The following is a 13,578-nucleotide window of genomic DNA, read 5'->3' on the forward strand; positions in this document are numbered from 1 at the left end:
GCCCTGGGATCTCTCTTGGGGAATTTGTATAAGTACTTATATGAACTACCTGCCTGTGGCTATACTGAGGGGTTAAGCTATCGCTAAATCTTCCTGTGGTTTCACTTTTTATCCTAGCCATCCATAATCCTGTTACTTGGAATGTGTGTTGGATATTCCTCTCATGTGACACTGATTGGGTTGTTATGGGCCCACAATGGTATCGCTTCCCTGGCCTACCTCTAAGTAGGCTTCACAGTTCTTGGAGTTCCTCAGCTGGCCTGTGCTGTTTTTCTCTGCAACTAAAGTGTTGAGGAGGTCAAGTGCATATACCCTCCTTGGTGCCAAGCTCTGTAGCTGACAGGGGAAATACCATAGACAGAGAGATCGCCTTGGAGATTGGATGGATGTCCCCAAAGTAGTGTGGAGTCCATCAGTGGTGATCAGAATCTTCCCCTACTCCCTTGTATGGCCTTGGGATTGAGTCTGGGGATGCTCCAGTTTGTAGGGGAGAATCCCCTGCTTCTTACTGTGTGGAAGCGGACCGGTGTGAATTCCCCAGTTGCTTGCAAAGCCAACAAATCTCAGAAGGAGCTCCCCAAGTTGGGCCTTCAGAGTTGCCCTAGGAAGAGGGGAGTGGCCTGGAGGCCACTAGTGGCTTGTGTCAGGAAAGAGAGTGAAAGGAGATGAAAAGGGGAGAAAGAAGACACAGACTGGAGGAACAATGCCAAGCAAACTGATACCCAGTCACACACACACAAGTAGAATGCACAGAGTAAGCAAAAGTGAAAACCATAAGAAAGCAGGGAAACAACAAAAATGGAGAACTGAATCTGCTGAGCTTCAGGAAGGAAAGAGAGAGAAGCTAGAAGAAGAGGATAAAATAGGAAAAAGTGGGAAAAAAAAGAACACAAACAGAGAAAGAAGAAAAGAAAGAAAGGGGAGAAATTTTTTAAAATTAGATAAAGCAACAGCTGACCCTGTGCTGTGCTGTGTGTAGCACTGACTTGTCCTGTGTGCAGCATTGTTTTAGGGTTCAGGCTGCCCACTGGGAGGACAGGGTTGCCCTAGGCAGAGTATAGGGGCCTGGGCACCAGCCGTGGCATGTAAAAGGAATGAGAGGGAGCAGAGAGAATCATACAAGAAGATGGAGAAACAAAGAGAACAAAGAAAGATACAGAAAAGAAAGAATAAGATTAGAAAGAGAAAGAAGGGGGAAAAACCCAACTGGTTTCACTAAGATAGGTTGTGATGGTAAAGACGGAGGAGAAAGAGCAGGAAATGAAGAATAAAGAGATAATTGATCCCTGATTGCTTGAATGTAGGGCCAGAGGGGTTTAGACCCTGCCCACAATGGCAGGTTGGTGTGACCTTTTAATGTAGGGACCCAGTGATGCTGGGCAGAATTGCCCTCATTGACGAGATCACCTTAGAGGTTCAATGGAATTTTCCTCTGCAGCGCAGCATGGTGTGTTTGTCCAGGTCCCTTGTGTGGTGTACAGGGCTCTCATTGATGGCAGGCTGTAGGTCCTCCTGCTATTTGGGTTGATTTGCCCTAAGTGGAGGTGAGTGACCTGGAAGCCAGTAGTGGCATGTGATAGGAGAGAGTGGGAGAGAAGAGGAGAAAGAGGGAAAAGAAATAAAGGAGGGAAAAAGAAGAAATAGAGAAAAAAAAAGAATGAAGAAAAAGCAACACAAACCTGAGTTTGTTGAGACTGACTGCAGTGGGAAAGATAGAAGGGCTAGTGAATAATGAGGGGAGAAATAGAGTAGTAGGTAAAGAGATAACTGAGACTTGATCACCTGTCTGTGAGGCTGGAGGAGTTCCAACTCTTCCTCAAGGTAGTTGGGTGGTGTACCCATTTGTTGTAGGGTTCCACAGATGCTGTGTAGTATTACTTTCAAAGGCAGGATCACACTCATGGCCAGGCATCAGTTGAGTGCTGGAATTCGTTGATGTACCTGCCTTGTGCTGTATGAAGCATGTAGCAGGGGCAGGGGTTGGGGTTTCCCATAGCCCTGTCTAAAGCCTGAGGACAGGTAGGGCCTCCCAAGCTAAGTGTAATGATATAAAAAGAAGGAAAAACATTTCCTTTTATTGGCCATGAGTGTATTACTGACTTCTTTACTGTTAAATAAATCGCTGCTCCTGGCAAGGGTGCAGTTGGTGCCCGCGGGCTCACCAAGGCTAGAGCACTTTAAAGCACTCTTGGTATGCTTTGTGAGTGGAAATCACACGCAAAATGGGGTTCAGAAGAGACCTTCATGCCCTATCTCTAATTTTAGGACTCCACTTCCTTGTGTCCTTCACCTTACCTCCCAAATTTCTGGCCTGGCAGCAGGAATTCCGGACGAGTGAGTCCTATCAGGTCACCATTTTTCCCCGGTCACCCGGTTGTTGTTTGTTTAATATTCTAACTATTAAATGCATATCTAATATGTTTCTCCAAACTTTTTTTGGTCAGTCTATATGTTTCTCTTTTTTTGTTGTTAAAGTCCTCTGAAGACAATGTTTTACATTTTTATTGCGTTCAATTTATCACACGATATTGTCTTAAAGGGTATAAAATAGAAGGACATGGTGAGGTCCTAATAAGTCTGGTGGTGATGCAGGATAAGTGTTGAACTGCTAATCTCAATATTGGCAGCTCAAGTCCATTAGCCACTCTTCAGGACAAATATGAATATTTCTGCTCTTCTAAATACTTACAGTCTCAGAAATGCTATATGTGGTTGCTATGCATCAGAATCAACTTGATGGCTGTCTTTTGTTTTGGGGTTTTTCGGGAAGCGACTGGATTACAGTCATGCCCTTCTCCCTTGTTAACTTTAAAATACAATATCTTGAGAAACTTCACTATAATAAAAGATGTAGACAATTTTATAAAGGAATAAGGTATGTCTCTAATGTTGTTTATTGAAAACATCTTCAAGATACTATACTAAAGGGAGAAATAAATGTTCCTTTCTATGCAATAAAAATTCATAGAGTAATCCATTCCAATTTCAATCCAATTTTGCCAACATGTACTTTCCGTATAATTTATGACTGCTTCATTTTGTAATATTTATTGTATTTTTAAAGGTAGATTGGTAAGGTTCAGTTCAGTTCTCTGTTTAACTTATTCCAATGTCTGAGCTTTAATTGAGTTTATCCATCAAAGTCACATTTTGTTTGGAGGATAAATGTCACACTATTGCAGTTAGCAATGATGAAGGAAAGGACTTTACATGAACTAACAACTTTATCCTTTGACAAAAATTCTATATTCAAAAAAGTCTATAGTTTTTATAAATATAATTATTATTTTTATAATATATTTTTATTTCTTATCAATATAATTCAAAATTTAAAATTAGCTGCATAATGAGTATAATTCAAATGTTGGCTTATAGAATCAGACAAATAATAAAGTATTCAGCTATATATATATATATATATATATATATATATATATATATATCCTGTGCTAATTTTAGGTGTGTAAAGTATACATATAGATGAAAAATTAAGCTGGTAACTTTAAAAATAACTCATATAAAATTCAATATTTATTTGTATGTATTTTTAATGCACACATTGGTGGGGCTATATCTGTCAATGAAATCTGTACACAAAATTATTTCCTTTGGTAGATCAAGCTAAAGAATCTTAAAGAATGAAAAATTATTCATATATATATATTTATATACTGTATTTTTGTTGATATTATTATTCATTTCTTGTATGTGGTAACTTCCACAGTTCTAGAATTCAGATGTGAGAGGAATATATTGAATAATTAGCAGAATTCTTACCTTTCTTTCATAACCCATAGAATAGAAGACATTAAAGCTGTCTGTGCCAACCATCATAAATAAACCAAAAGTTATGGTACATATCTGGTGGGATTTAAAGATCTAGTCTAACATCAATGTCTGGAAACATTCAAGAACTATGATTGCCAGCATGTACCCTCAAGATTGCCTATTTGGCTTTGCAGATTTGAAAAATAAAGTGTATTGTGAAAAATTTAATTATGGAATGATTTCAGCTTCTGTTACGTGTATTTATATAAAATTTGGTATGTAGTTAGTTATGTGGCCAAGCCATTTTTCTCCACATCTGCCAAAATCCAGCTGAAGCAGTTTACTATCAGGCAATTTGGTCAATAACATACCTGAACTATTCTGTACACCAGCTACCTTAAATCTCTACCTCCACAGCATGACCTAGTATGCTGGAAGTTGAACACTGTGCCTTCCTGTGAACATGCTCTAGTTCTCTGCATTGATCATTTCTGGCAACTGTATCTGGCAAGCTGAAGCGGCAGCTCCTTTAGCCTTTGGTAAAACATGAATGAAATGGTTGCCAGAAAATAAATCACACATAAAGTAAAAGCACAAAATGTAAAACTATGGCACAAAGAAAATTTTAAAATGGATAATTATCCTAAGAGCTGACACCAATAAGGAGAAGGTTGGCATGTTCAAGCCCAAGTGTGAATGTTTATATTGAATTTATTATTGTTATTTTGCTAATCTTGTTATTACATTAATAACAATTAAAATAGTTATTTTGCTAATCTTCACTTGTCTATGAATTGCCACAAATGTGCCATTATTATTGATTTTAGAGTTACAAATGAACTTAAGAAAGTAGGGAATTTCACAAATTCAAAATACAAAAATTGTAAAAATACACGTTATGTGAAAAGATCTCTTCAAATGGAAACAGAGGACAATGTCATTTCTCTAGCACATGAATGCTCGTCAAAAAGTAACTTTTGTAGATGGGAATCTTCATAATCATGTGGTCAGATGCCCTCTGTGGTAGATTATCAGTCTCTTCCTCTGTTTCCTCTGCCATTAATCAGTGCACGGATGAAGTGACTATGGAAAATGGCTTTAAAGTTTTGTAATGAGCTACACAACGTGGTTTTTCAGTGAGTGTTCAGCTTTCCAAGTGCAGAAGCAACACTGACCACCCAGAGTGACACATTCCCAGAGAGCATAAGTCACCTGGTAGCATGTTGACCTCTTTGGACATCTCCCATCACAGAAGGTCCGGTACCTTTTTCTGACTGGTATACACAAATGCTGTAAATATTGATTTGGATTTCTTGCATGTAATGTTTCTGCCAAAAACACAATATGTAGTCTAATTGAATGCTTTTCTCATCACCATGTTATTTCATACAACATTACTTTTTGCCACGGATTCATTTTATGGCAAATTAAGTTTGTTTTTCAATGTCCTATGCTCATGGAATTTACCATATTCTCTGTAACTCTAAAGCACATGACTGTTTCTACAACTTGGATTTTATTGCTCTAGAGTTCTTAGTGCCAAAAGGAATAATATCTTCAATATGGAAGACCAAAATGATTCAATTCACCTGGAAAATGAGATTGCTACCTGGATTCAATAGTCAGTAAATGAGAGAATCAGTAGCAGCAAAAAGGGGGCCTGAATCTGCTAATCAATGGTGGAACTCTTAATAGATGTAAAATGTCTGAATTGCAAAATAATCTATAGAGCATCTCTTTTGTAGTGTCATGTTGCATGCTAACACGCAGTGGAAATGATGTTGCTTAGTTTTCATCAAGTTGGTCCCTACCCACAGTAACCCTATGCACAGTAGACACAAACACTGCCAGTCATGTGCCATCCTCACAGTGGTTCTATTGCTGAGCCCTTTGTTGCAGCCACCCTGTCAGTCATCTCATTGAGGGTCTTCCTCTTTTCTGCTGCCCCTCTACTTTACCACGCATGGTGTCCTTCTCCAGGGACAGTTCTTTCCTGGCAGCATGTCTAAGTATGTAATGGAAATGGTAATGAGCGTAACATAGATCTGCTAATGATTACAGCTAAGTTTTGGTAGGCTAAGGGTTCAGTATTAAGAAATAAAAATGCAATGTGTTTTTTCGTTAAAAGTGAATTTCAAATAAGTAATATTCATTTGAGCTTAAACATATCTCAACTTTTTTACATATTATCATTAAAAGCCATTGCTATACATTTAAAAAATATAAAATCATTTTGAAAATGGCATATTCACTAGGCTGCAAATGACAAATTCAAGAGAAATGATGATGATATTATTGCCAAAAAGAAATTACAAAATTAATCTTGAAGTATATTGTTATTTATAATAGAGTAATATCTATCCAATACCAATAAATACAATCAATGCATGTATCATACAAATTTACCCGCCAATCACTAAAGCTAGGGATGAATCAATTGAATCATTGTATAAATTTATTTTTCTGAAATTGATCAAACATGCAATTGAGATGCATTGATAATCATTGGAAAGTAGAATGTAAAAATTGAAGACAAAGAGAAAGGACAGTAGTTGGAAAATACAGAATTGGTGAGAGAAAGAAAGCTGGAGGTCACACATAGATTTTTTTTCTTAAGAATAATGATTTCTTCATTTCAAATACATTTTTTCAAAAATTTATATAATAATGATACATGTGGACCTAGATACATAGAATACACTGAAGGTAAACTGACTATGTTTGTGAAAAGAAACAAGATAGAATCTCAATTATCAGCAGTCATAATGAGGCTAACTCATCTATAGACCATCATTTGCACCTGTGCATATTCAATTTGAAATTAAGACAAGGGATTACTGTGTACACACTCTGTGCTCAAGTGTCTATGAAATAAATGAACGACTAAAAAAAAAGAATAGGCTTGACTCATTGAATACGGCTATTGTGCTTAGCTGCATTCAAGTTGGAACAACAGAATCAAACAAAATCCTATCCTGTGCCATCTGGAAAATTGTTTTTGCTAGATGCCGTCAAGTTGGTTCCTATTTATAACCACTCTATTTACAACAGAGCCCAAAAAAGCCAGGTCTTGTGCTATCCTCACAATTATTCTTGTGTTTGAGCCTATTGTTGGAACCAACTGTATTAATCCATCTTGCAGAAGGTCTTCCTCTGTTCATTTTCCCACTGCTTTACCAGGCATGATGCGTGTTTCCAGGGACTACTCTCTCCTGATAACGTGTCCAATGTACTTGAGACATGTCTCACCATCCTTGCTTCTGAGGAGCATTTTGGCAAACCAAGGCAGATTGGTTTGTTCTTTGGGTAGTCTCTGGTCATTTTAATATTCTCTAGAACCATAATTTAAGTGCAGGGAATCTTCTTCAGTCTTCTTTATTCAATGTTCAACTTTCACATGTATATTATGATGTTACCTATTAGTCCAGTTGTACTTTTGTTTTTTTTGTTTTTGTTTTCTTTACACTGAGTTGTAATCCACAATGAAGACTACAATCTTTGATCTTCATTTGCAATGGTTTGTCATCAGTTTCATCAAGCAAGATTATGCCATCTGTATATAACAGATACAAGCTTTCATCAAATGCTGATGCTGCTTTCTTCTTGATACAGTCCAGCTTCTCTGATTACTTTCTCATCAAATTAATTAAATAAGTGACAGGACACAATCGTGTAGTACACCTTTCTTGATTTTAAACCTTGCAGTCTTCCCTTTCTTCTCATCACCTGTGTCAATTCATTTACATGTTTGGCATATGCACAATTACATGTCCATGAATTCCCATTCTTCTAAAAGCTATTCATACTTTATTATGGTCTCAGAATGTACTGCCTTTGCGTAATCAATAAAATATAAGCATAATCAATAAAATCATTTTTAAAATGTTCTCTGCTTTCAGTCAAAATTCACCTCACATCCACAATGACGCCACTTGTTGCACAACCCCTTCTGATTCTGGCCTGAACCAGAATGTTACAGTACTACTGTAATTGCTTCTGAATGATCTTCAGCAACATATCAGTTGCATGGGACATCAATAATATGTTTCTATAATTTGTGGATTCTGTTAGGTCACCTCTCTTTGAAATAGATCCAAATATGGATCTCTTCCAGTCAGTTAGCTAAGTAGCTGTCTTTCAAATGTCTTGGCATGGAGAACTGAGTGAGACCAGTGCTTCATCAGCCTGTTGAAATGTTTATTTGATATTCTGTCATTTCTTGGAGTCTTAGTTTTGAGGCTAGGAGTCTTGGTAGTATAGTTGTTCTGCTTTGGGCTGCAATCTGTATGGTCAGTAGTTTGAAACTACCAGAAACTCCATAGAAGAAAGACTGAGATTTCTACTCCCATAAACAGTTGCAGTCTCAGAAAACCCCTGGGATTCACTATGAGCAAGCATTGATTTGATGGCAGTGAGTTTTGTGGTTCTGGTTTTGATTTTGGCAAATGCCTTCAGTGCGGGTTGGACTTTTTCCGTAAGTAACATTGGTTCTTACTCAGATGCTACTTCTAGAAAATTCTGGTTAAGTGACTCTGGACATTCTCTTTTTCTTCTTAAGTTTTTTGTATCATTCAATATTTTGCCCACGGAATCGTTCATTAATGCAACACAGCCTTGGTATTTTTTTCCTTGAGGTTTTTGGGTTTGGAGGAGGTTTTTTCCATTTAAAATATGCTGAGTATGTTCTCTCTTTTTGGTTTTCTAGCTCCAGGTCTTTGCACATTTTATTATAGTATTTTACCTTGTCTTCCAGTGCTTCCTTTGAAATTTTCTACACCATTCTTTTAATTATTCTTCCATTTGCCTTAGCTAATCTAAAATTTAAAGCAAGTTTCTGTGTCTCCTCAGAGAACCACTTTGAGTTTTTTCTTTCTTTCTTGTCTCTTTAATGGTCTCTTCTTTCTTGATGTATGGTGCTCTTAAAAATCATATCACAGAACAAACTGTTGAAGTCAATGTTCAATGAGTCAAATCTTAACGTATAGTGTTCTTGATATCATATCACAGATCAACACGTCTGTCTGCTTCTCTGTTACATACTCTTCTTGTTTTGTCCAGGTGTGGTGGGGTCAGATCAGGCACAATTCCAAACTGTGACTCCACGACTGTCTCCTATAGTGCTTTGGGTCAGTGAGGGATGTCATGTCTGCTGGTGGGCACTATGGTCTTCTCTGTACATTGACTCCCCTGAGCAGGAATATCGTCCTCTGGGCTTGGGCTAGGATGTGTTTCATTCTCTCTTAGCTTGCTCCTGTGTGCTCTGAGCCAAGGCACCCCTCTTCCTTAGCTGTGGCTTCAGTGCTATCCTCGGTAGTGCAATCTTTTGGGAAGTGAGTCCACATAGCTGGGATTAGGGCTGGCCTGGCAAACCTCTCTATTGGTTCACAGTTTCATGCTGGTATGTTGCATTCACGTCTTGGTGCACCAGGTTTAGATCTGGTCTCTCTCTCTCCCTCCCCTTGAATTGGTTAGTGCTCTGTCCCCTATTACCAGTGTCCCCCCTCTTTTTTCTCCTCCTTTTTTGTTGGCTGCCTTATGTATCACTGGATTGGGTATGACCCCTGCCGTAGTGCCTCGGCCTCACCCCAGCAATGTATATATATAGATTATCCCCTAAGTCCTTTTTGCTTTTTAAACGTACCTCAGTGGACTCATATTGTACTTTCCGTTAATGCTTGTCTTACTTCACATAGCATGATTTCTTCTAATGTTTCCCATGTAGCAATGCACTCCATGTATTCATCACTACTTTTTAGGAATGCATAGTACTCCATTGAATATATGAACCAAAGTTTTTTTTTGAACCAAAGTTTTTTAATCCATTCATCCATTCATGGGAATTTGGATAGTTTCCAATTCCTCGTGATTCTGAACTGTGCCGTGATAAACATTGGAACACAGATGTCTGACAGTGGTTTGTTTCTTGCCTCTTTTGGGTATATGCCCAGTAAGGGGGATTGATGGATTGTCTGGTAGTTCAATTTCCATCTCTTTTAGATATAACCAAATTGATTTCCATAATGGCTGTATATACCTGCAGGTCCACCAGCAGTGGAAGAGAGTTCCTACCTCACCACAGCCCCTCCAATACTTGTTACTTTCTGATTTTTTGAATTGGGCGATCTTTGAGAGTATTAGGTGGTATCTCATAATAGTTTTAATTTACACTTCTCTTATGGCTAATGATCAGGAACAGTTTCTCATATGTTTACTGGCCATTCAGATTTCTTATGAAACTTCTGTTCAGTTCCTTGGCTCACCTCCTTAATAGGATATTAGCTTGTTTGTTTATTGTAAGCTAGCAGCATATTGTAAATTTTAGTAATAAGATCTGTGTCTGATGTGTAATTGCAAAAGATGTTTTCCCAGTCTACGGACTCTATATTACTCTCTTGGTGAATTCTTCCTAAGTACACAGGTGTTTTATTTTCAGTATATCCCACTGCGAGGGTGTCAATTTGTGTCCTTCCTTATTTCTGATAGCCTATGTATTTCCTGCACCAAAGTTGTTGGGTTTGTCCCAGTTCCCTCATTTAATGGCTCTAAGATTTCAGGGTATTAACCTCAAGGTCTGTATTCCACCTTGAGTTTGTTTTATTATAAGGAGTGAAGTAGGGGTCTTGCTTCATTTTTCTGCAGGTAGATCTACATTCTTTTCAACAACACTAGTTGAAGAAGGCATTCATTTCCCATTTGGTATTTTTGGGTGCTTATCAAAGATCAGTTGTCTGTATGCTGATAATTTTATTCCGGCGTTTTCTGTTCTTTTCCATTAGTCTGAGTATCGGTCATTATACCAGTACCACGCTGTGACTACTGTCACTGTGAAATAGGTGCTAACAACAGATAAAGCAAGCTCTCCCACTTTGTCTTTCTTCTTGAGGAGCTATCATATATTTTTGAGTATAAGCCAACCCGAATATCAGCCGAGGCACTTCATTTTACCACAAGGACTGCATTAAAAATATGCTGAAAGCCTCAGCTTATACTTGAGAATACATGTTATCTGCTAATTCTGGGCTTCTTCAATCTCCAGATGAAGTTGATAATAAATGTGTCCAATTCTTTGAAGAAAGATGATGATATTTTTGCGGGGTGACATTAAACTTATATAGTGCTTTATAACTGTCAGCTTTACTATTTTGTGTCTTTTGATCTGCGAGCACGGGATATTCTTCCTTTTGTGGAGGTCACGCTTGCTTTCTTGGAAAGTTTTCTGTAGTTTTCCTCATAAAAATCTTTTGTGTTTTTGGTCAGGTATATCCCTAGATATTTCCATTTACGCTTGGCTATTGTAGAGGGTATTTATCCCTTCTTCCATGGTCTTATCTAGTGTGCATAGCACTCCGATAGACTTCTGTTTGTTGATCTTATATCCTGCTACTCTGCCATATCCCTCTATCGTTTCCAGAACACCCCGTGCGGAGTTTTTGGAATTTTCCATAAATAAAATCATATTATCTGTGAATAACAAGTTTCACCGCTTCCTCCCCCCAGTTGAATACCTGCAATGTATTTCCTTTGCCATATGATGTTAGCTAGGAACCCCTGTATGATTTTAAATAAGATTGGGGACTAGGGGCATCCTTGTCTGGTCCCCTTTTTCAATGGGGTTGTTTTTGCCTTTTCTCCATTGACTACCATGCTGGCTGTTGCCTTTTAATATATAGCTTGTATAATATTGAGGAATTTTCTTTCAATTCTTATTTTCTTGCATATTTTAAGTAGAAACAGGTGTTGGATGTTATCAAATGTTTTTCACAATATTATCATGTGACTCTCATAGCTTTTAGTTAGTTTGTTTGTTTGTTTGGGGGGTTGGTTCTTATAGTGTTTAATGTCAATGTGGCGAATAATATTAATAGTTTTTTCATATGTTGAACTGTCCCAGAATGCCTGGAATGAATCCCACTTGTTTGCAGTAAATTATGTGTTTCATATACTTTTGTATTCTATAGGCCAGTATTTTGTTAAGTATTTTTGCATCGATGTTCCTTAGTGATATTGGTCTGCAGTTCTCAATTCTTGTAGGATCCTTGCCCACTTTAGGTACCAGAGTTATACTAGCTTCATAGAAAGAATTCAGGAGTTTGCAGTCTTTTTCTATGTTCTGGAAGAGTTTGGCTAGGATTGGGGTCAGTTTTTCCCTGAATGCTTTGTAGAATTCTGTGAAGCCATCCAGCCTGGGGATTGTTTTGTTGATAACCCCTTGATAACATTGTCTATTTCTTCTATTTCTATGGGTCTATTGAGATGCATAATGTCCATCTAACATAGGCTATAGAAGGATTGTTTTTTCAAGTATTTGTCCATGTGTTCCACTTGTTGAATTCATTGGAGCACAGGCCTTCATAGTACTGTGTAATTATCCTTTAGATTTAATTGGAGTCTGTTGTAATGCCCCCCGTTTCATTCCCCATCCTTGCTGTTGAAATTTGTTACTTCCTTGCTTTGTTTAGGTTTGTTAGAGATCCGTCAATTATTTTAATCCTTTCAAACAACAAAGTTTTATCTGCATTTATTTTTTCCAAATTTTTATTGTTTTCCCTCTCATGAATCTCAGACTTGATATTTATTATTTCTTTTCTGTTGCTATTAGTAGGATTGTCCTGTTGACTGTTCTATACTCTGAAAGTTTTGTGTCAGCATATTTATTATACATCTCTCTTCTTTTGTCATGTGTGCATGTATTGCTATCTAACTTCCTCTGATAACTGCCTTTGCTGTGGCCCAAAAGTTTTGGTACATCATTTTCTCATTCTCATTGTTTTCCACAAACTTCCTAATTTTATTTCTGATCTGGGTCAGTACCCACTTCTTGTGCAATAATTATTCAAGCACCAATAGTTTGCCTTTGTTTTCTTAATCATCCTTTTGTTTATTTCCAGCCTTATGGCAGAGTGCTCTGAAAGGAAAGTCTTTATGATATCCCAGTTCTTGAATTTACACATATTTGACTGGTGTCCTTGCAACTGGTCTATCTATGAGTATGTATCATCATGTGGAATTGAAAAGAATGTGAATATTTTTACCTTGTGGTGGAGAACTCTGAAAAGGTCTACCAGGTCAAGTCATCTAATTGTAGAATTTAGATCTTTAGCCTCCTTGTTGAACTTTGATCCCAGTGGTGTATCTTTCTCGGAGGTCGATGTATTAAAATGACTTACTGTAATTGTTGTGCCTGTGATTTCTTTTTTAATCTTTCAAAGCATTTGATCAACAGGTTTCATAATTATTTTGTTGAAGTTGTATATATTTATTATGCTCACTGATTCTTGGTCTACTGCTCCCTTGAGCATTATCTAGTGTCCCTCCTTATCTCTTGTTATGGCTTGCACCGTGACATCAATTTTGTCTGAAATTGGGATCGCAACCCCTGCTTTTTTGGTATTGCCATTTGCTTGGTATATTTTTCTCCAGGCTTTTCTTCTCAGCTCATTTTTTTTGTCTGTAATCTTGAGATGCTTCTGTAGGCAGCAGATCAGTGTGGTGTTTTATAAGCTAATCTGCTAATCTTTCTCTTTTAATTGCCAAGTTCAGTCCATTGAAATTCATGGTTATTACATCCAACTGTGGACTCTAATCTTATCTTGGACCTTTTGTTTTGGCTGTTTTCCTACCACCCTTTCTTAACAATGTGTTGTGTATGCGTGTGCTGTTTATTTGTGCCTTCTTTCCACCATTGAGCCAATGTGATCTTACACACTGTTTTCGATTTGCTTACCTCTGGGTGGAGTTCTATGTAGCTGTCTCGTATTTGTGCTCTGTGAGTGCTGTTCTTGTGACCATAGTGGGTTCGTATAGTGGGTT

This window comes from Tenrec ecaudatus, chromosome 3 (assembly GCF_050624435.1).
Source record: "Tenrec ecaudatus isolate mTenEca1 chromosome 3, mTenEca1.hap1, whole genome shotgun sequence".
Taxonomy (NCBI): domain Eukaryota; kingdom Metazoa; phylum Chordata; class Mammalia; order Afrosoricida; family Tenrecidae; genus Tenrec; species Tenrec ecaudatus.